A 22,414-nucleotide genomic window follows, 5' to 3' on the forward strand; every position below is an offset into this window, starting at 1 on the left:
ATTTCTTATCTGTGCGTCACTAGAAATTAGGCTTAATGAAGTGCACCAATGCGCTAGTATTGCCTGCTAGACTAGTTTATATTTCTGCCGTCAGTAGTATAACAAAAAAGTTATAGCTGATGTCAAAATGTTGATAGCCGTTTATTTCCCAGAAAGAGAGAACATTATAAGGACAAAGGTCTTTTGAATTTCACCAACAAGTTAACCATTAACCACCTACACAAATGCATGAGAGAATAAACCCCAAAAAGTTCATATGAATAGTTAGCCTAGTACATGAATCTTGGCCTAACACAAAACTATTGTACTCGGCAAAACAAGTCTGTTAAACACAGAAATGATTAGCGTAAATGTAAAACCAAATAGGCCTAGTTCAACAGGAAAACCCTGAGCTACTCTTGGTCTCAAGTGAGCTGACCTGAGGCTGCTGGGGTGACCAGCTACTGATTTAACAAACCAGAGGCGATTCAGGAAAGAATACTAGATCATTCTTTGCTAAACGAAGCAGTTGTATTTCAAAAGTATAAAAACAATGAACACGCTTCAGAATAAACCAGTTCCCGTAAGGCGGTCGATCTGGGCTATGATTTAGGCTCGCTAGACGACTATAGGTTCTATCTGCAAAAAGACGACTGGGATAACTGGCTTTAAAGTTCCGAACTCTCATTGGTTTGAATGGTGTCAGAAATACTTATCCTAGTATCATTATGAATTTAACAACATGAATTGGGTTATTCAGAGTACAAGGCTATGTCAATAAATACATTTTGAAAAAACCTTAATACATTTTGATAGAACCTTAATAGTCCCAAAATACACACTCATACTACTCACTGATAGCCCACGTTATTTCATGATAGCCTGGATCCAATGACGTTTCAAAAAGATCAAACAAAAATATGAGAGTAACTGGAGACATCATGATGCCAAGAAGGGAGGGACACCACCCACTATGGAGATGAGGTGCCATCTGACCTCAGATCCTGCTTCGACCGACCTATTTATGCCCATGGGTCTTTTTCAGATGTGACTGTTGCCTTGGCAGGGCTAGGAACTCAATCATTCTGTTTGTCCTTCTATAGGCCTACTGGGTTACATTTCATGAGTTTATAATCTAAAAGTGCCACCTAGGTAAACAATGTGTGGCATTTACTTAATTTAGCTTAATCTAGTTTAAAACAAAAATATGTCATCCTGAAATGACAAATGTAGGTCTACACTAGTACATTTCGATCTTCAGCCATGTAACATCTGCAACTTGCTGAAAAAAATGGTGTTTATTTCTAAGAGCCCACTCAGTTTCACACAGAGCACAAAAATTGCATCGCCACGACACCACAAATTAATCAGAGGGACCAAGCCGGGCAGAGAGGGGACTATGAAAGGGAACGTTCAAGAATTTGAGATCTCAGACATGGTTAGGAGAGAAGCAGCCTGGCTCCGGTTCCTAACCCCCTGCCCTGCCATTGAGCCCAGCAACTCAAGAAATTCAGTAAGTCATCAACAATTGAAACACCAGTGGGGGAAGGTCTTACACAGGGAAGCCTGTCAACCTGCCTCATTGTCTAATAGTGACTCTTGAAGGGCCATCTAGGCTATGTGCCTGGTAAATTTAATGTCTAAATCCAGTTGTCCTATAATCCTATATGGATTAACAGATTCTGCATCAACACAATACATTGACTGTTCATTGACGTTATTATAACATCTCTTCTCTGATTGTCTGTCAGCGTGCACTCCAGGAATTGGTCTTCGTACTGTACCTTGCATGCCATGCATAGAGTATCAGCGCCCATATTCTCATGTGTTTGACTCAATGTCAAACCACCCCATGCTTTTATAAACAAGGCAATAGACAATATTTTTGCCCTTGAGCTCTGACGGCTGGTCAAATAACAGGACTACCAACTGTGGCTAGCGTTGTCCCATTAGGTTGACTACAGTATGTCTGTGGATCAGGGCTCCAGACTGTACACGGCATTGATCCACGGCTGAAGAAGGGGCCAGCACAAAACAGATGCTAACTGTAGCCTAAACGTCAATGAGCGTTAGGCCTAGGCTACGTGCGCTAATGCTACTTACATTTACATTTAAGTCATTTAGCAGACGCTCTTATCCAGAGCGACTTACAAATTGGACTTCAGGACAATAATTGAGGCCTGAATGCTCAATGCTTGTCACAAATTAGGCGAGTTGCTCTCTTGACACTTTCTAAATGGAAAGGCTTAGATAAAATGTCCTTTCTACTTCTTTCACACACTACCTTTAAAAATCACTGCCTGAATTTATTAGCAAAATCAATATCCATTTCAGAAGAGTGTGTGCGTTTCACATGGAGGAGTTGAGTGCTTTTTGAGGCCAGAGTTTCTCAACTTGAGAAGAAGGGGACTGTAAAATTAAAGTTGGCACCGAGCTGAATGGGATTCATCAGATGTAGTCACAGTGGTCCAGAGGGACAAGGCTGTTTTAAATTGTACCACAGAAAAGAGAATAGAGCCTTGCTAATTCAGTTCCCTTCTGGTTTCAATTTAGAAAATGGAACGAGCAAGTTCAAATATACTTGCAGTCTCTCTCTCTCTCTACCATAGTCCCGTCACACTGCACACTTTTACATGAATAACAACTTTTTTCAAATATGCTGAACTGGGCCCATTACAGAGGTTAAAGGCTAGAACAGGTGGAAAAAAACACCAGTGTGGTCTATAATTAGCCACCTGGAGCCTGAAACAATAACTGAGGGGCTCATGCCGTTAGTATAATCTGAAACTGCCATATTGCAGCAGTGATTTGGACTGTATGGCTGCCTGTCACACCCAAGTCAATACTTTGTAGAAGCACCTTTGGCAGCGATTACAGCTTTGAGTCATCTGTATCAGCTTTGCACATCTGGATTTGGGGATTTTCTCCCTTGCAGATTTTTGTTGTGTGTGTGTGTGTGTGTGTGTGTGTGTGTGTGTGTGAGAGAGAGACGTAAAGCCTTGTTCACACTGCATGCCTTAATGCTCAAATCAGTTTTGGTTTTCAAAATGGATGTGTGTTCAGACAGCATTCATTTGCTGACATGGCTGTGTGCACAGTGTTCTAGGCTGATTGGTGTTGGTGCTTCCCATCACTCAGAGGTTATGTAGCAAGTTTAGATGACAATGCCTGCTATGGACGTTTCCCCAGTCATAAGATGATCCAACTTTTTGGCTAGCCACAGCAGTCATCTAGCTAGCTAGGTAGCCAATTAGCTTTCTAGCACATTCACTCGTTTGTAAACAATTCACAGAGCAGCTAACAAGCAACAAGATTGAGGGCAAATAAAAACCCCTTCAAGGAAAATACATCAGATTTAACCATTCACAAACAAGTTCCATGGTCAGTAATCAGATTTGTATTTCAGCGGTTACATTCGGGAACATTTGGCACCATGTGAACTACAATTCCGACACTGTGTTTTAACGTTTAGAAAAGTAAATCAGAATATGCCGAATAAGAAGATACACTTACCGTAGCAGTTTTGCACAGATCCACAAGATGTGCGTGCCTTCAGCTGACGAACTACACTTCCTCCACAGCTATGCTTACACTAGATAGATAATTAGATAATTAGCACAGGTGACAGCCTATGTCTTCGGTCCGTCTTCTGTAAACAAGCGATGTAACATGGAGATATGGCCATGTGGTAACACTAACCCTATCCAAAGGCGTGTCGTAATTTAAGCTTTTGCTTACTTCTCACTGATATGAAAGATACAGTCTTTATGTTTCCAAGAATGTACTGCAAGCGAAGCGTGTTAATGTTTTGAGCAAGCGTCGAGGCTTAACAAAACTCTCCCAGTCAGAAGATACCATTTCTACCTGCATGTCACCTGTGCAACTGGAGGCGAAAAAACTGTAGATCACTTTTACGCCACAGACACATACAAAGCTCTCGCCCTCCATTTGACAAATCTGACCACAACTCGATCCTCCTGATTCCTGCTTACAAGCAAAAACTCAAAACAGGAAGTACCAGTGACATGCTCAATACAGAAGTGGTCCGATTCTACAGCTACAGGATTGTTTCGATAGCACAGATTGGAATAAGTTCCAGGATTCATCAGATGGCATTAGTCCCCGGCTTCATTATTAAGTGAATCAATGTTGTCGTCCCCACAGTGACCGTACGTACAGATCCCAACCAGAAGCTTATAGGATTATAGGCAACAGTCGCACTGAGCTAAAGACTAGAGCTGCCGCTTTCAAGGATCAGGACACTAAGGATCAGGACACATAAGAAATAACGCTACGCCCTGCGCCGAACCATCGAACAGACAAAGTGTCAATAGAGGACTAAGATTGAATCTTACTACACTAGCTCTGACTGATCGGATGTGGCAGGGCTTGCAAAATATCACGGATCACAAATGGGAACCTAGCCGTGAGCTGCCAAGTGACACCAGCCTACCAGACGATGCTACCAAGCAACACCAAACCATGCTGAGAGAAACAGCTGTTCCGGACGACTGTGTGATCCCCCTCACTGTAGCCGATCGGAGTAAGACATTTTATTTTCAAACTCTCCCTGGCCCAGTCCTTAACACCTACATGTTTCAAGCAGTCTACCACAGTCCCTCTGCCCAAGAACAGCAAGATAACCTGTCTAAATTACTTTCACCCCATAGCACTCACATCTGTAGCCATGAAATGCTTTGGCTGGTCAGTGCTCACACAACACCATCATCCCAAACACCCTGGACCCACTCCAATTCGCATACTGTCCCAACAGATGACGCAATCTCTATTGCACTCCACACAGCCCTTTCCTACCTGGACAAAAGGAACACCTATGTGAGAATACTGTTCATTGACTACATCTCAACATTCAAATCCACTAGAAAGGTGTATTGAGTGCTGATGTCATTTCCTGTCACAACTTGTGGACTTGTTTACCTGCTGCTGTGCATTTTGTTGCTAGCCTTACTTTGCTACCTGCCAACGTTTAAAAAAATTAAAATATTCAACTTATTCACCCCGGACGCGTTATCTGGACATGGTTCTACAGGACCTCCACCAGCCAAAGCCAAGTAGTAACATAAACACTAGGCATTCTAATTGCAGTCACTGTACTCGTAATATACAGGAGAACTTATTCACCCCGGACGCGTTATCTGGACATGGTTCTACAGGACCTCCACCAGCCAAAGCCAAGTAGTAACATAAACACTAGGCATTCTAATTGCAGTCACTGTACTCGTAATATACAGGAGAACGATCGCCTTATGGTGAGGATAGCCATGCTGCAAGCCCAGCTTCAGAAGCAATCGTTAGACAAGGGTAATGTAAGTGTAGGAAAGGATGAAACAGCATCTGTGCCACAAATAAGTACAGATAGTAGTATAAATCCCCTCGCACAGTCCCCGCAGCCAAAATATTTTCTCATGGCTTCTTGAAGGAAATGCTCAACCGGTGTCGCTCATTCAGTCGACAAACTTTCAACCGGTTCTCCCCATTAAACAATGAGTCGGAGTCAGAGGCCGAGCCTCCTCTGGTCTCTCCTCCACCTGTTACGGGGTCTGAGACGCCGAAGCCTCCCACCATTAGCTCTGACAAATTGAAAACCCTAGTCATTGGCGACTCCATTACCCGCAGTATTAGACTTAAAGAATCATCCAGCGATCATACACTGTTTACCAAGGGGCAGGGCTACCGACGTTAATGATAATCTGTAGATGGTGCTGGCTAAGGCTAAAACTGGCGAGTGTAGAGCATAGGGATATTGTTATCCACGTCGGCACCAACGATGTTAGGGTGAAACAGTCAGAGGTCACCAAGCGCAACATAGCTTTAGCGTGTTTATCACCTAGAAAGATGTGTTGGCATCAAGTAATTGTCTCTGGCCCCCTCCCAGTTCAGGGGAGTAATGAGCTCTACAGCAGTCTCACAACTCGCTGGTTGAAAACTTCCTGCCCCTCCCAAAAGATATAATTTGTAGATAATTGGCCCTCTTTCTGGGACTCACCCACAAACAGGACCAGGCCTGGCCTGCTGAGGAGTAAAGGACTCCATCCTAGCTGGAGGATTGCTCTCATCTTATCTATGAACATAAACAGGGCTCTAACTCTAATCACCAGCCTGCCAGCTTAGTGGTGTATGCCACTAGCACAGTCAGTGTATTTAGCTCAGCTATCCCCATTGAGACCATGTCTGTGCCTCGATCTAGGTTGGGCAAAACTAAACATGGCGGTGTACGCCTAAGCAATCACTCGAATAAAGACCTCCTCCATTCCTGTCATTATTGAAATAGATTGTGATATCTCACATCTCAAAATAGGGCTACTTAATGTTGGAGCCCTCACTTCCAAGGCAGTTATAGTCAATGAACTAATCACTGATCATAATCTTGATGTGATTGGCCTAACTGAAACATGGCTTAAGCCTGATGAATTTACTGTGTTAAATGAGGCCTCTCCTCCTGGTTACACTAGTGACCATATCCCCTGCACTTCCTGCAAAGGTCGGAGGTGTTGCTAACATTTACCATATCAAATTTCAATTTACAAAAAAAAAAAAAAAAAAATGCATTTGTATTTTGAGCTTCTAGTCATGAAATCTATGCAGCCTACTCAATCACTTTTTATAGCTACTGTTTACAGGCCTCCTGGGCTGTATACAGCGTTCCTCACTGAGTTTCCTGAATTCCTATCGGACCTTGTAGTCATGGCAGATAATATTCAAATTTTGGTTGACTTTAATATTCACATGGAAAAGTCCACAGACCCACTCCAAAAGGCTTTCAGAGCCATCATCGACTCAGTGGGTTTTGCCCAACGTGTCTCCGGACCTACTCACTGCCAGTCATACACTGGACCTAGTTTTGTCCCGTGGAATAAATGTTGTGGATCTTAATGTTTTTTTCCTCATAATCCTGGACTACCGGACCACCATTTTATTATGTTTGCAATCGCAACAAATAATCTACTCAGACCCCAACCAAGGATCATCAAAAACTGTGCTATAAATTCTCAAACAACCCAAAGATTCCTAGATGCCCTTCCATACTCCTTCCACCCAAGGACGTCAGAGTATAACAATCCGTTAACCACCTAACTGAGGAACTTAATTTAACCTTGCATAATACCCTAGATGCAGTCGCACCCCTAAAAACAAAAATCATTTGCCAGAAGAAACTAGCTCCGTGGTATACAGAAAATACCCAAGCCCTGAAGCAAGCTTCCAGAAAATTGGAATGGAAACGGCACTTAACGAAACTGGAAGTCTTCCGATAAGCTTGGAAAGACAGTAACATGCAGTATCGAAGAGCCCTCACTGCTGCTCGATCATCCTATTTTTTACAACTTAATTGAGGAGAATAACAACAATCCTAAATTAATTTTTGATACTGCCGCAAGCTAACTAAAAAGCAGCATTCCCCAAGAGAGGATGGCTTTCACTTCAGCAGTGATAAATTCATGAACTTCTTTGACAAAAAGATCATAATCATTAGAAAGCAAATTACGGACTCTTCTTTAAATCTGCGTATTTCTCCAAAGCTCAATTGTCCCGAGTCTGCTCGACACTGCCAGGACCTAGGATCAAGGGAGACTCAAGTTTTTTTATAATATATCTCGACACATTGATGAAAATAGTCATGGCCTCTAAACCTTCAAGCTGCATACTGGACCCTATTCCAACTACTAAAAGAGCTGCTTCCTGTGCTTGGCCCTCCTATGTTGAACATAATAAATGGCTCCCTATCCACAGGATGTGTACCAAACTCACTAAATGTGGCAGTAATAAAACCTCCCTTGGAAAAGCCAAACCTTGACCCAGAAATTATTTTTAAAAATAAAAAAATATATATATTATATATCGACTCTCCCGTTCCTTTCAATTGTTTTTGAAAAAGCTGTTGCGCAGCAACTCACTGCCTTCCTGAAGACTAACAATGACCTAACTGACCTCTATTGTTTTCACTATATATTTTACCTCTTGGTGAATTCATTCAGAAACATAATGTTAACTTTCACTGCTATGTGGACGATATACAGCTGTACATTTCGATGAAACATAGTGAAGCCGCACAGTTGCCCTCCCTGGAAGCCTGTGTTTCAGCCATAAGGAAGTGGATGGCTGCAAATGTTTTAATTTTAAACTCGGACAAAACAGAGATCTACAGAGTTCTAGATCCCAAGAAACAAAGATCTTCTGTTGGATCTGACAATTAATCTTGATCGATGTACAGTCGTGTCAAATAAAACTGTAAAGGACCTCTGCGTTACTCTGGACCCTGATCTCTCTTTTGATGAACATATCAAGACTGTTTCAAGGACAGCTTTTTTCCATCTATGTAACATTGCAAAAATCTGAAACTTTCTGTCCAAAAATTATGCAGAAAAATGTATCCATGCTTTTGTCACTTCTAGATTAGACTACTGCAATGCTCTACTTTCCGGCTAGACTAGAACCAAAAAATGTTATCATATTACTCCAGTGCTAGCCTCTCTACACTGGCTTCCTGTTAAGGCTAGGGCTGATTAAGGTTTTACTGCTAACCTACAAAGCATTACTTGGGCTTGCTCCTATCCATCTTTCCAATTTGGTCTCCTGGTTCTCCTCTCTCCATGGGGATTCTCTGCCTCTAACTCTATTACGGGGGCTGAGTCACTGGCTTACTGGTGCTCTTCCATGCCGTTCCTAGGAGGGGTGTGTCACTTGGGTGGGTTGAGTCTCTGACGTGATCTGACGTGATCTTCCTGTCCGGGTTGCCCCCCCCCCGGGTTCGTGCCATGGGGGAAATCTTCTTGGGCTATACTCGGCCTTGTCACAGGGTGTAGTAAGTTTGCGGTTGAAGATATCCCTCTAGTGGTTTGGGGGCTGTGCTTTGGCAAAGTGGGTGGGGTTATATCATGCCTGGTTGGCCCTGTCTGGGGGTATAGTCGGACGAGGCCACAGTGTCTTCTGACCCCTCCTGTTTCAGCCACCAGTAATTATGCTGCAAGAGTTTGTGTCCGGGGGCTAGGGTTAGCATGTTATATCTGGAGTATTTCTCCTGTCTTATCCGGTGTCTCTCTCCTCTCTCAGGACCTGAGCCCTCGGACCATGCCTCGGGACTACCTGGCCCGATAACCTGACTGGTCCCCAGTCCACCTGGTCGTGTTGCTGCTCCAGTTTCAACTGTTCTGCCTACGGCTATGGAACCCTGACTAACTGGACGTACTACCTTGTCTCGGACCTGCTGTTTTCGACTCTCTCTCTACTGCGCCTGCTGTCTCTAACTCTGAATGATTGGCTATGAAAAGCCAACTAACATTTACTACTGCGGTGCTGACCTATTGCACCCTCTACAACCACTGTGATTATTATTATAACCCCGCTGGTTATCTATGAACATATTGGCAATGCACTGTTATAATCTCCACTCGGCACAGCCAGAAGATGACTGGCCACCACTCAGAGCCTGGTTCCTCTCTAGTTTTTTTCCTAGGTTCCTTGCCATTCTAGGGAGTTTTTCCTAGCCACCATGCTTCTACATCTGCATTGCGTGCTGTTTGGGGTTTTAGGCTGGGTTTCTGTATAGCACTTTGTGACGTCGGCTGATGTAAAAAAAAAAAAATTAAAAGGGCTTTATAAATACATTTCATTGATAGCGCCCTCCAAGCTCCTCACTACGATAAGGACCCTTGGATTAAACAACTCCCGCTGCAACTGAATCCTGGATTTCCTGATGGGCCGCCCCCAGGTGGTGAGGGTAGGTAACAACACATCCGCCACGCTGACCCTGCACACGAGGGCTCACTGAGGTGTGTGCTTAATCTCCTCCTGTACTCCCTATTCACCCACGACTGCATGGCCACGCACAACGAAAACACCATCATTAAGTTTGCAGATGACACAATGGTGGTAGGCCTGATCACCGATGAGACAGCCTATAGGGAGGTCAGAGACCTGGTAGTGTGGTGCCAGGACAACAACTTCTCCCTCAATGTCAGTAAGACAAAGGAACTGATCGTGGACTTCATAAAATGGAGGGCCAAGCACACCCCCATTCACATCAACAGGGCTGGAGTGGAGCGGGTTGAGAACCTAAAAGTTCCTCGGTGCCCACATCACCAACACAGTCATGGAGAGGGCACAACAACGCTTCTTCCCCCTCGCAAGGCTGAAAACATTTGGCATGGCCCTTTAGATCCTCAAAATTTCACAGCTGCACCATTGAGAGCATCTTGACAGGTTGCATCACCGCTTGGTATGACACTGTCGCACTGGCACTGGACTTTACCCACACTGCACTGCACACACGCTGCTACTACCTTGTTTATTATCTATCCTAATTACCTAGACACTGTTACCCCTACTTACATGAAAATATTACCTCTATTACCTCGTACCCTAGCACATCGACTCAGTATCAGTACTGTATCTAGCATCATTATTGTTAATATTTCCTTTTTATGCTAATTTTCATACTTTTTAACTCTGCGTTGTTAGGAAATGGTTCATAAGTAAGCATTTCACAGTCAAGTGTACATCTGATGTAGTCAGCGGATGTGACAAATAGCATTTGTTTTGACTATAGTCAATAGCCGCTAAAGCGGTTAGTTTAAAGGCCTAGTGTCATAGCTATTGAATATCATGTTACTGCAGCATAAATGTTGAATAATGTATTGCGCTACTATGATGACATTGATGTTGTGTAAAACTAAATGTTCAAAACCTATTGTGATCATGTGTGAAAGCATTTACCCTGAACTTCTGGTTGTGTAGCCTACCCTCTACTTAACTGCAGTATTGGTCAGTCCAAGCTTGGCAGGGCTGTGTATGTATTTAGCCGGGCCCAGCTTGTTCTGAGGTTGTAGAGACTCATCTACAACCTCAGTTGTAAGAGTCTCATCCTTATGTTTCTAACTCTTTTGGTTAATAAATCCACCACCTCTTTCGCATGGACCTCTGGCATTCCGCTTCCATCCTTCTCCATGCACCATCATTTACATTTACATTTAAGTCATTTGGCAGACGCTCTTATCCAGAGCGACTTACAAATTGGATCTTTAAAATGATAATCCAGTTCCAACTAACTTTAGACACAAACATCCCTACTCGGTGGTGTTGCTACTGGCGTCCCCACAATTTGGTTAGATCACACCCAACCAGAGAAAGATTCACAGACTAGTGCCCATGCAATCTGGTTTATTTTTTTGCATAGTTTTGTATTATAATATATGGTTGTTTTTACTAAGCTTGATATCCTTAGGTTGAGGTCTAAAATATGAGCGTTTTAGTCATGAAGAGCTGGTTTGTCAACCATTGGCATTGTGTTTTCACAGGCAGGTTCAATGCACCTCTGTGGCATTATAGCCTTAGAGAGGACGTTAGAAAATATTCGGTGTAGCTAACGTTCTAGCTAGAATGAATACGCTAGTATACTGACGTAGCTACACGCGCACAAACTCTACTAACTTGTTATTATATGGTAGCTAAACATAATGCATGGGTGCAGTCACTGATCTATCTACAAGTAGTTAACGTTAACTAAAGTTGGCTATTGTGTAAGGTCAACTAACAAGCTAGTTATTTGGGTAACGTTATAGTTAGTTGCCAGGGATCAAGAGTACACTGACGTTACAGTAGCAGGCAAACTAGTTACAATCGCTATTGGCTGATAATATGCATAGCAATTTGGTTATATCTTTATTTAGCTATAGCAAAGCTGAGTGGCAAAGTTCTAGTTTCTAGCTAGTTAGCTAACATGCAATACATGACACGCTAGCAAGTTAGTTACTTTGCTTTAACTAACACACGAGTTGACGTTTAATATTGGTCATTCATTGCAGTGATCATACCAAGCAATAAGAAAATAACGTCAGTTAGTTTTGCTGCCCGCTAGCTATTTAGCGCGAGCCCTCAAATCGCCTATGAGCGAGACCCGAGGCAACTCGAAGGAAGATTGTGCATTTATGAAATGAAAAGTGTAATGTAAACTTACGTTGAACTTGCTTCATGGACATCCCAATGTGTCTTTGCTGGTGTAGCAAATTCAGTTGGCTAGGTAAACAGACGGCAGCAAGAGCCAAGTGATACCTCCCCACCTTTAGCACACAACGCAACAAGCACCCTCGTGACACAAAACTACATACACCCCAATGATCCCATCCAAATCCTTTCCGAGCTGCTTAGCCATTATTTTTTACTTCGGCTTACAACCAAATGCACCAAGTAAAATGGCTATAGCTAACGTTAGCTAGATACCCTTTCTGATGGACTACATTGGAGTGCAGTCTCTCACATTGAGTGGGTCTGTGCAGTGAGGCGGAGATACTAGGAGTTGCTAAAACTGGATTACCCAATCAGATAAGAGCAATTCACACAGTACAGACCAATCGAAACTCGAACAAACCTGCAGTCAAGTAGTGTGAACCATAGAGATTGATAGAGGATTCGTCTTAGTATCTGTGCTTTTGTAGACATTTTTTCAGTACAGGGCACACTGACGTCACGCAAAACTCAGCGCGACTCTTGGCGGCAGTGAAAAAGCCATCGCCATCTGCGCCTATTCACAACAAACATTTACGTTTTTATTACTTCTAAACAAAATAACATTTTTAGGATCTCATACACTTACAATAATATTTTGTTTCTTGCTTGAACAGTCGCTAAGATTATATTTTGGTTGTGATCTTTGCAAAATAACTCTTTTGGATGCAGCAGTTGTTAGCTAGAATGATAACGCTCATTGATATAGGTTGTAGTTAAAGCTATCCAAAGAGCCATTTTACTGTGTCACATCCTGATCTGTTTCACCTGTCCTTGTGATTGTCACTGCATCTCAGTATAAGGCATTACTGCAGTTCCTGGTTCAAATCCAGGCTGCATCACATCTGGCTGTGATTGGGAGTCCCACAAGTTGGCGCACAATTGGCACAGCCTTGTCCGTGGTTGACTTGGGAAGGCCATCATTGTAAATAAGAATTTGTTCTTAACTGACTTGCCTAGTTAAAGGTTAAAAATGTGTTGGTTTTAAAACATGTTCCAAGGTCAAATAAACGCTCTCAATGCGAATACATATTGGCTTATAGAGCAAAAAACTATTCTAGATGTCGCAGTAAAAGTATTGTAGAGAATACTCATTAGAGCCTGTACAATCCATATATGGTGTCATTTCAAGGGGCACTGAATAATATGCAGTGTTGCTGGCATTTTACTCCACCCATTCCATTGGCCACAATGTAAATCCACTGCATACGGATTACATATGGGCTTACTAGAGAAAAATGTATTATTTTGTGCCGATGTAAAAGTGGGTTGGGGGAGTACTCAGTAGGGTCTGTAGAATCAATATATGGTGTCATTTAATGGAGCTCTGAATAATACAAAGATTTTCTGGACTTTTACTGTGGTCAAACAGCTTGTTGTGTGTTGTGCCTGGACACTATATGGTACAATTATAGAACTGAACAGGAAAAACGATTATTTGTGCTGATGTTTCATTCTTAACTGTTTTCTTTCAGTAATTGCAGTGACTTTATTTGATCAGAATCCAAGAAGTTATTTGTGCGGCAGTGTTATGTAATGATAATGCAAGTTGCTCCCTCTCTGGTTCTCAACATTATTTTTTATAGATATATATCCTTTTCTGAGTGACTGAAAATGTATGATGTTGAAAATGTACATGCATTAAGGATTTGGCTCTTGAATCTTTCCTGCAAATAGGCATACCTATGACAACTTTTTGAAATACTTACCACTTCTCTCTGAATGGACTTCTCCCATTCATCACGATTCAATGTTAACACCATTATTTGGAGTGGTATGCCTGAAACCTCCAAAATTTGCCTCATCTGAAGAAACACATTTGAGTGTATCCTCGCTTATTTCTACTTAAACCTCTCCAGTTACACACTGCTCATCTGATTCGGTTGTCATGGAGCTTACAATTTCCTCATCTGATAAACCTCTACCACAACATTTAGCCTCTAAGTGGTAGTATTCCTTCCCAATATCTTATTGTCAGATTTGATTGTGCTGCATCACTGACATTTCCTCATACGAACTATTGGCTACATCAGAATGGAAATCAGAAGCAGGATCTTCATCCTCAAACGTGTGTACATTTCACATATGTGGAAGTCTTCTTTGAGCAGTTGACATTCTCTCATTTAAACTCTCCACAGGCAATAGGTTTTGAACCCGAGCTTCATTTACATTCTCTGTTTGTACCGTTTTGCTTAATTTCACCCTGTTGGTCACTAGCAATAGAATGTATAAAGGTGTCACAGTCATACAGGTATGACAGACCCTCATTGTTATTCTTAATAATCACCTGCTGATAATCGGTACACTCTTAGAAAAAAAGGTGCTATCTGGAACCTAAAAGGGTTCTTCGGCTGTCCCCATAGGATAACCCTTTTTGGTTCCAGGGGAACCCTTTTGGTTCGAGGTGGAAATAACCCTATTGGGTTCCATGTCGAACCCTTTCCCCAGAGGGTTCTACATAGAACCCAAAATAGTTCAACCTGGAACCAAAAAGGGTTCTCCTATGGGGACAGCCAAAGAACCCTTTTGGAACCCTTTTTTCTAAGAGTGCTTTTGGCACTTCCATTAGCACAAGCAAAAGTGCATGAAAGTCGTGGATGGAATGGTATTTTATTTCACACTCGAGTAAGATTTAAAAAAATAAAGTGTTAAGGTGTTTTGTTTTTTCAAATGATATTCAACACAAAAACAGTAAATTAATATAACATGCAGGATTAAATTAAGGCATTACAAGAAAGACAGTATAATAACCAGCAGGCTGTTCGACACAGCCCCCCCTGAAAAACGGAACGTATTTGCTTAGTAGAACACTAACTGAGTAATTGTGATAACATTCTAAAAGGGTAGCTGTCCATGGTGCTGATATGTCTCACGGTTCAAATGTCAACATAAAGCTTCCTATGGCCTACCTTCTTGTTCAAACTCACCTGTTTTGATTTCTAGAGACTACTGAGTAGACTGGATCGTTTTTCCTGTACAGTGCTATAATTGTACCATTTAGTGTCCATGCACCACACTTTATGCTGTTTGACCACAGTAAAAGTCCAGCGACACTCACTCCGTATTATTCAGAGCCCCGTGAAATAGTACCATATACAGGTCCATATACAGACCCTACTGAGTCCTTCCCACCCCACCTTTCTTGAACATTACATTTCAAAATTGCATCTCTGAACAATAGCACCAGTAAATAAACAAGAATCATACAATCAAAATTATGATTTATTATTGAAAATATTGTTTGTATATTTTTTACCAGTAGGCTATTATGTTCTTGACATTAATTTACTTAAGCTCTTAGCATTTCTCAATGTGCTCCACCTTATAATATTTGTTATCTTATATAAAGTAGTAATTCTCTTTAGTTTAGATTTTTCCCACATGCAGTTATAATATTTGTTCAACATAAATTTAACATTATGCACTATGTGAAGCTGCAAAAAATATTGATTTCGTATCATGCACCTAGCGTTTTACCGTGGACTTTTATTTTTAAGTCAAAATATGAAAACCGGAAGTCAATGTGGATAGGATCCAGCTGGTGTTGATGTCATGACGCTAATATTATCATGTGACAGCATGGGCAGAACCATGACTCCAACAGGGTCATCATAGGGATCAGCCAATGAAGTTGAGCCCTCCTGATGACCCGGTTCCAACTCAATGAAGTTGGAAGTCCCACCCAGTTGACTACATTAAAATGGTGGAAGTCCTCAATGGTGCTGCCAATGCTAAAACAGCCGGTTGGCCACTAGAGGCCTCTATGATTCTCTATAGTGTGGACCACTGAGGTGAGGACAAGCAGTTTCCTTCTTCAGACAAAAAAAAATTAAGGTGAGAGCGATCCCGTTTGTACAATGTAAGAATTTTATAGAAAGACATAGTTTGATAGGTTTTTAGAAATTCCTAGGGAAAGTGATGAACTGATGAGTTTGCAGACTATTCACATCAGAAGAAAAGATGGGAGCTGTGATTTCATGCCACTCCGATACAAAATAATTTTCATTGTAGGTTAGGAAAGCATTTTTGCTAACCCTAACCCTTTTTCTAACCTTAGCCTGAGCTTCTTAACCTGCTATGTTAATTCTCCTAACCTGCTGCGTAAATTCTCCTAACCCGCTGTCATGACGTTGGCCTGGGGGGTAGGTTTATGACAGTCATAAATACCTCTTCCCCCCTTTTTCCTCTCTCTACCCTACTGATGTTACATTTGCAAAAGCCTTGGTTAACATAGAGATTCTGGGAACATCAGAAGGTGGGGGGAAATGAACTATATTCGGGTAATCCGAACAATTGAACATATGCGGTGGTACTTAATGAATATGATGTCAGTTCGGTTGTCATCTGAGACATTTTCATCAATGATAAGATGACATATAATCTACAGTGGAAAGTCTACACATCAGAGTAATCGGATTCACATGGAATTGTTGTTCAATTTAAATGTTTGAATATGAAATTATTTGTGATGGGATGAAATGTGATTTTATCTTCTAAAATGAGAGATTTGGGTTTTCATAAAATAGGGCTGCTCAATCAGTGGCCCGCCCCTGTGAAGGGACATGGGCTATAAAACTTTTCAAACACGCCCTCCTCTCCCTTCCTATATAAGCCCTTGATGACAATATAACCTCATGTTCCGATGATGTGAGGACGACGGTCCAATGTCAGAATGGTTCAGATAATAACTACAGAACGAAGCAAACATCAGCGTGAGCTTGGATGCGACTTTGAACTTTGAACTCTTATTCACTACAGAAGTGATACCTCATAGGCGTTGAGTTAGCAACAGCAGATGCAAAGAGGGTTAGGAAGGAACAGACAGAGTATCCTGTCTATCACCCAATGATGTTACTACAACGTATCCAATTGACAACCAGAAACACTCTTCAAAGGAATTGGTTTGGCAACACGGCCTTCCATCTACCACCAACCTACCAAAGCGCAGCTGAGAGTAAATATTTATTGCATTTTCCTTTTCCAAATGGGTGGTAATTTAGAATGCATCAGATACTGTATTTACGATAGCACAGCTTCTCCCTGTGTCCCTCAGTCTTCCCGCTCTTTCACTCAAACCCAGCCCCTTTCCTTTGTGTAACAAGCTGTCATATCTGTTCCGCCCGCTAGGGACGTTTTCCTTTATGACGTAATTTGTAATCAAGTTATGATTTAATTATGTGTATGTGTAATTCTGTATGATTAGTTAGTTATTTTGTAAATAAATAATTAAACCCAATTTTGTATTACTGATTCAAATTGTTAGCCAGGGTTCGTGCAGATAACCAAGAATTGACAACTTTCAGATGAGACTGAATTAAGATGAGGATTAATATTGATTGCTATTGATGTAAAATATTACTAGGTCTTTAAGAGTTTATTCGGAAGATAACAGCTCTATAAATATTATTTTGTGGTGCCCGACTCTCTAGTTAATTACATTTACATGATTATCTCAATCAGGTGATATTAATTACGGAGAAATTATTTTATAGAATAGCATGTCATATCACTTAATCCGGCATAGCCAAAGACGCAACAATGCTATGAAAGGTACTCTGGTATCAATAAGTAAGTGGGGTGAAAAAAAGAGTGTTTCCCATTATGTAACCGGGTAGGAACCATGCTTTCTAATTATGTTTTGCAGGGGATCTTAATTAGTGCTTTACATGTAAAAGGTATAAAAGCCAATGACTGTATATATTAAACATGTCTCCTGTTCTCTCTGTGTGCGTGTCTGTTTGTCTGTGCTTGCACATGCACTTGTATTACTATCCTCGCGGGTAACGAAATACCAAAAACTCCCCACAAGGATAGTAAAACAAGGAATATTCTCCCTCATGGGGACATTTCCCAGGTCCCCCGAGGAAAAAGGTTATTTTAGGGTTAGGGACAATAGCGTTCAGAAGGCGATATGCGTTCAGAAGGTGATATGCGTTCAGAAGGTATGTTTTATTTGTATCAGTGTTTGTTGATTTTAAGGTTGACAATATCCAAATGTTTAATGCTTCGAAAGTCATTCCACTGCAATAATGTTTTCAAATGGTTGCTTATTATGTTGTGTTTGGAGAGGTTTTGATGGAGAGGTTTTGACGGTTTTGGGGTCCAAACAAGTTTATTGTGAGCCCCTTCCCTAAAGGTAATGTCCCCAGCAAAAAAAGAAACAACCCTTTTTCAGGACCCTGTGTTTCAAAGATAATTCGTAAAAATTGAAATAATTTCACAGATCTTCATTGTAAAGGGTTTAAACACTGTTTCCCATGCTTGTTCAATGAACCATAAACAATTCATGAACATGCACCTGTGGAACAGCTAAGAGATGGTAGGCAATTAAGGTAACAGTTATGAAAACTTAGGACACTAAAGAGGCCTTTCGACTGACTCTGAAAAACAACCAAAAGAAAGATGTCCAGGTTCCCTGCTCAGCCGCGTGAACATGCCTTAGGCATGCTGCAAGGAAGCATGAGGACTGCAGATGTGGCCAGGGCAATAAATTGCAATGTTCGTACTGTAAGACGCCTAATCGTCCTCGCAGTGGCAGACCACGTGTAACAACACCTGCACAGGATCGGTACATCCGAACACGGGTACAGGATGGCAACAACAACTGCCAGAGTTACACCAGGAACGCACAATCCCTCCATCAGTGCTCAGACTGTTCGCAATAGGCTGAGAGAGGCTGGACTGAGGGCCTGTTTTAAGGCAGGTCCTCACCAGACATCACCAGCAACAATGTCGCCTATGGGCACAAACCCACCATCGCTGGACCAGACAGGACTGGCAAAAAAGTGCTCTTCACTGACAAGTTTTGTCTCACCAGGGGTGATGGTTGAATACGTGTTTATCGTTGAAGGAATGAGCGTTACACCGAGGCCTGTACTCTGGAGCGGGATCAATTTGGAGGTGGAGGGTACGTCATGGTCTGGGGTGATGTGTCACAGCATCATCGGACTGAGCTTGTTGTCATTGCAGGCAATCTCAACGCTGTGCGTTACAGGGAAGACATCCTCCTCCCTCATATGGTACCCTTCCTGCAGGCTCATCCTGACATGACCCTCCAGCATGACAATGCCACCAGCCATACTGCTCGTTCTGTGTGTGAATTCCTGCAAGACAGGAATGTCAGGGTTTTGCCATGACCAGCAAAGTTCCCTGATCTCAATCCCATTGAGCACGTCTGGGACCTGTTGGATCGGAGGGTGAGGGCTAGGGCCATTCCCCCCAGAAATGGCCAGGAAACTGTGACGGCAGCGTAGCCTAGTTGTTAGAGTGTTGGACTAGTAACCGAAAGGTTGTGTCACGATCGTCGTAAGAAGCGGACCAAAGCGCAGCGTGGCGTGGATGCATCATTTAATAGATGACAAAAAACACAAACTAAAACTGTACAAAAACAATAAACAAATAATGACTGTGACGCTATCATAAGAACTGTGCTGACATAAGCAACTAACATAGACAATCACCCACAAACAAACAGTGAAACACAGGCTACCGAAGTATGATTCTCAATCAGAGACAACTAATGACACCTGCCTCTGATTGAGAACCATACTAGGCCGAAACATAGAAATCCCAAAATCATAGAAAAACAAACATAGACTGCCCACCCCAACTCACACCCTGACCATACTAAATAATGACAAACCAAAGGAAATAAAGGTCAGAACGTGACAGGTTGCAAGTTCAAATCCCCGAGCTATCAAGGTACAAATCTGTCGTTCCGCCCCTGAACAAGGCAGTTAACCCACTGTTCCTAGGCTGTGATTGAAAATAAGAATTTGTTTTCAACTGACTTGCCTTGTTATATAAATGTTTAAAAAAATAAAAACCTGCAGGTGCCTTGATGCAAGAGTGGGGTAACATCTCACAGCAGGAACTGGCAAATCTGGTGCAGTCCATGAGCAGATGCAGCTGGTGACCACACCAGATACTGACTGTTACTTTTGATTTTGATACCCCCCTTTGTTCAGGGACACATTATTCCATTTCTGTTAGTCACATGTCTGTGGAACTTGTTCAGTTTATGTCTCAGTTGTTGAATCTTGTTAAGTTCATACAAATATTTACACATGTTAAATTTGCTGAAAATAAACACAGTTGACAGTGAGAGGATGTTTCTTTTTTTTCTGAGTTTATTTATTGTTTATTCGTAAGTGTGCAGTAGATAACTGTTTAAAATGTTCTTTCATTCAGAAATTGTCACTGTTTTTATTAAGTTTTGAACTGGGCCAGTAACTAGGCCTAGTCAATGAAAGCACTGTGTAACCCTTTAGAAAGTGATAGGGCCATCCAGTGAAAGCACTGTGTAACACTTTAGAAAGTGATAGGGCCATCCAGTGAAAGCACTGTGTAACCCTTTAGAAAGTGATAGGGCCATCCAGTGAAAGCACTGTGTAACCCTTTAGAAAGTGATAGGGCCATCCAGTGAAAGCACTGTGTAACACTTTAGAAAGTGACAGGGCCATCCAGTGAAAGCACTGTGTAACCCTTTAGAAAGTGATAGGGCCATCCAGTGAAAGCACTGTGTAACACTTTAGAAAGTGATAGGGCCATCCAGTGAAAGCACTGTGTAACACTTTAGAAAGTGATAGGGCCATCCAGTGAAAGCACTGTGTAACACTTTAGAAAGTGACAGGGCCATCCAGTGAAAGCACTGTGTAACCCTTTAGAAAGTGATAGGGCCATCCAGTGAAAGTATTGTGAGATTTCTGTATTTTTACATGTCAATCAGGATTTTACTGTAAACATGCAAACTTAAACCTGAATTATATATTACATGATATTTGTGTGCCTGTAACTTTCTCACTCATCATTATTCACGATACATTCAGGATTATCTGCAACCATGGTAACATCCACATTAATGTAGAAGTGTTTAGAAACATTATATTCTTATTTACAATAAAAGTGACTCCAAAATTACACATTACATTATTTACCATTCATTTCTATTGGGCACAATCTGAGACACAACCAAAACAAACAGGACATTCAACAAATTTGTAGTCACAAGCTTGATGTAGTCATTGCGTGCTATGAATATGGGAACAAATACTTAACCACTATGTACAAGAAGTGTACAAGAAGTGCTGTGTACAAGAAGTGCTGTAATGCCTATGGTTCATCTGATATGGATGATAATACCCTGAAATTAAAACTGACAGTCTGCACTTTAACCTCATAGTTCTGGAGTACAAAGCCAAAACAACAACAATGTGTCCCAATACTTTTGGCACTCACTGTCTATGATTGTAGCTCCACCTTGCCTCAGATGGAATTTTCACCATATTGCTTACATTTATCCAACATGGGTGTAGGTAGAGACTAAGCTAGGCATTTTTCTGGACCGAGTCATAACAGGTATTGGAAAATGACTTCTAATTTGTATCTTCATGCAATCTTCAGGCTAATCTTCACAATATTGTGGAATGGCGGGGAAGCTAACCCAGGTTGCTGGTGTGAAAGGCAAACACCTTATGCATCGCACAAATTTCTATTGGGCTCATAGAGGGAGGATTCCTACACTGCTCTCTCCAAACAGTAAGCCACATCCCTGTGTGTCAACTATTCAGCCCCCACACATCCTGGGCCGTGCGTTCCGATGGCCAAATGGTCACCAACCCACTTTTGACACCAGTGTAGCGAACTTGGGTTGCTGGTGTGAATGGCAAACATCATACGCATCATGCCAATAGGGTTTAACCCACTTTGTGGGAATTGTAATGTGTCTCATATTTAGCTAGAATATTTTTAAGTTGCCTGTTATTAAATCACAAATCACTCTAGGTATAAATTCAACAATGGGTGGATCTCAATATTAAATGTATTTTTATCCTTTCCTTCAACTAAACTGATCTGAAAACAGGTAGGTGAAAGGTAAATTAATTCCTGATAACTCGTTCCTATTCATGAATTTAGTTCGAGTTTCGAACAGGCCTGTCCGGCCAAACCAGTTAAGATGAGGAAGATGTGACATGGAGAAGAAGTAACTTTCTACTGTTGATATGGGCCCCATGTTTACCAAATTATCACATCAATTGGATACTACGAAATTTGGGGAGAAAAAGGGGTAAGAAATATATATTTATATCAAGTGTAGTATTCCATTGAGACCACATGGTGGCCATATCGGAGAGGCTGGGACTTTGATTATGATGATGACTGCAGATCATGAGAGTGAACTGTAGGGCCGCCATATGTTGGCCATTGTAGAAGGATTGTAAACAGAATCAGTCTAAAGCTTATTAGCTGGTGAATATGATGGTGTACGTCAAGAAAATATAATACTTACACTTTTATTCAATTATAGGTCAGTCGCTTCCTCATGCTGCTGCCACAACGTAAACACAGCCATGTGACAATTCGGAGCTGCGCGCAAAGCTTGACGCACCTACTGGCACTGGTCCCACGATTAGCCCGA

General features: G+C 41.7%; 1 protein-coding gene across 3 annotated transcripts in view; it reads right to left on the reverse strand.

Annotated features, from left to right (window-relative positions):
- The window catches only part of LOC135517280 (polypeptide N-acetylgalactosaminyltransferase 11-like), a 74,705-nt gene extending 62,460 nt beyond the window's left edge, over positions 1 to 12,245 (reverse strand). For 2 of the 3 annotated variants that reach the window (XR_010452021.1, XM_064941437.1), the window contains exon 1: positions 11,951 to 12,245. The gene's annotated coding sequence lies outside the window, so the exon portion shown is untranslated. Of the gene's footprint in view, positions 1 to 834; positions 958 to 11,950 lie in introns of those variants that run through there. The other variant, XM_064941438.1, reaches the window with a different exon arrangement.
- Between the last annotated feature and the right edge of the window lie 10,169 nt (positions 12,246 to 22,414).

This window comes from Oncorhynchus masou, chromosome 28, assembly GCF_036934945.1.
Source record: "Oncorhynchus masou masou isolate Uvic2021 chromosome 28, UVic_Omas_1.1, whole genome shotgun sequence".
Lineage (NCBI taxonomy): Eukaryota > Metazoa > Chordata > Actinopteri > Salmoniformes > Salmonidae > Oncorhynchus > Oncorhynchus masou.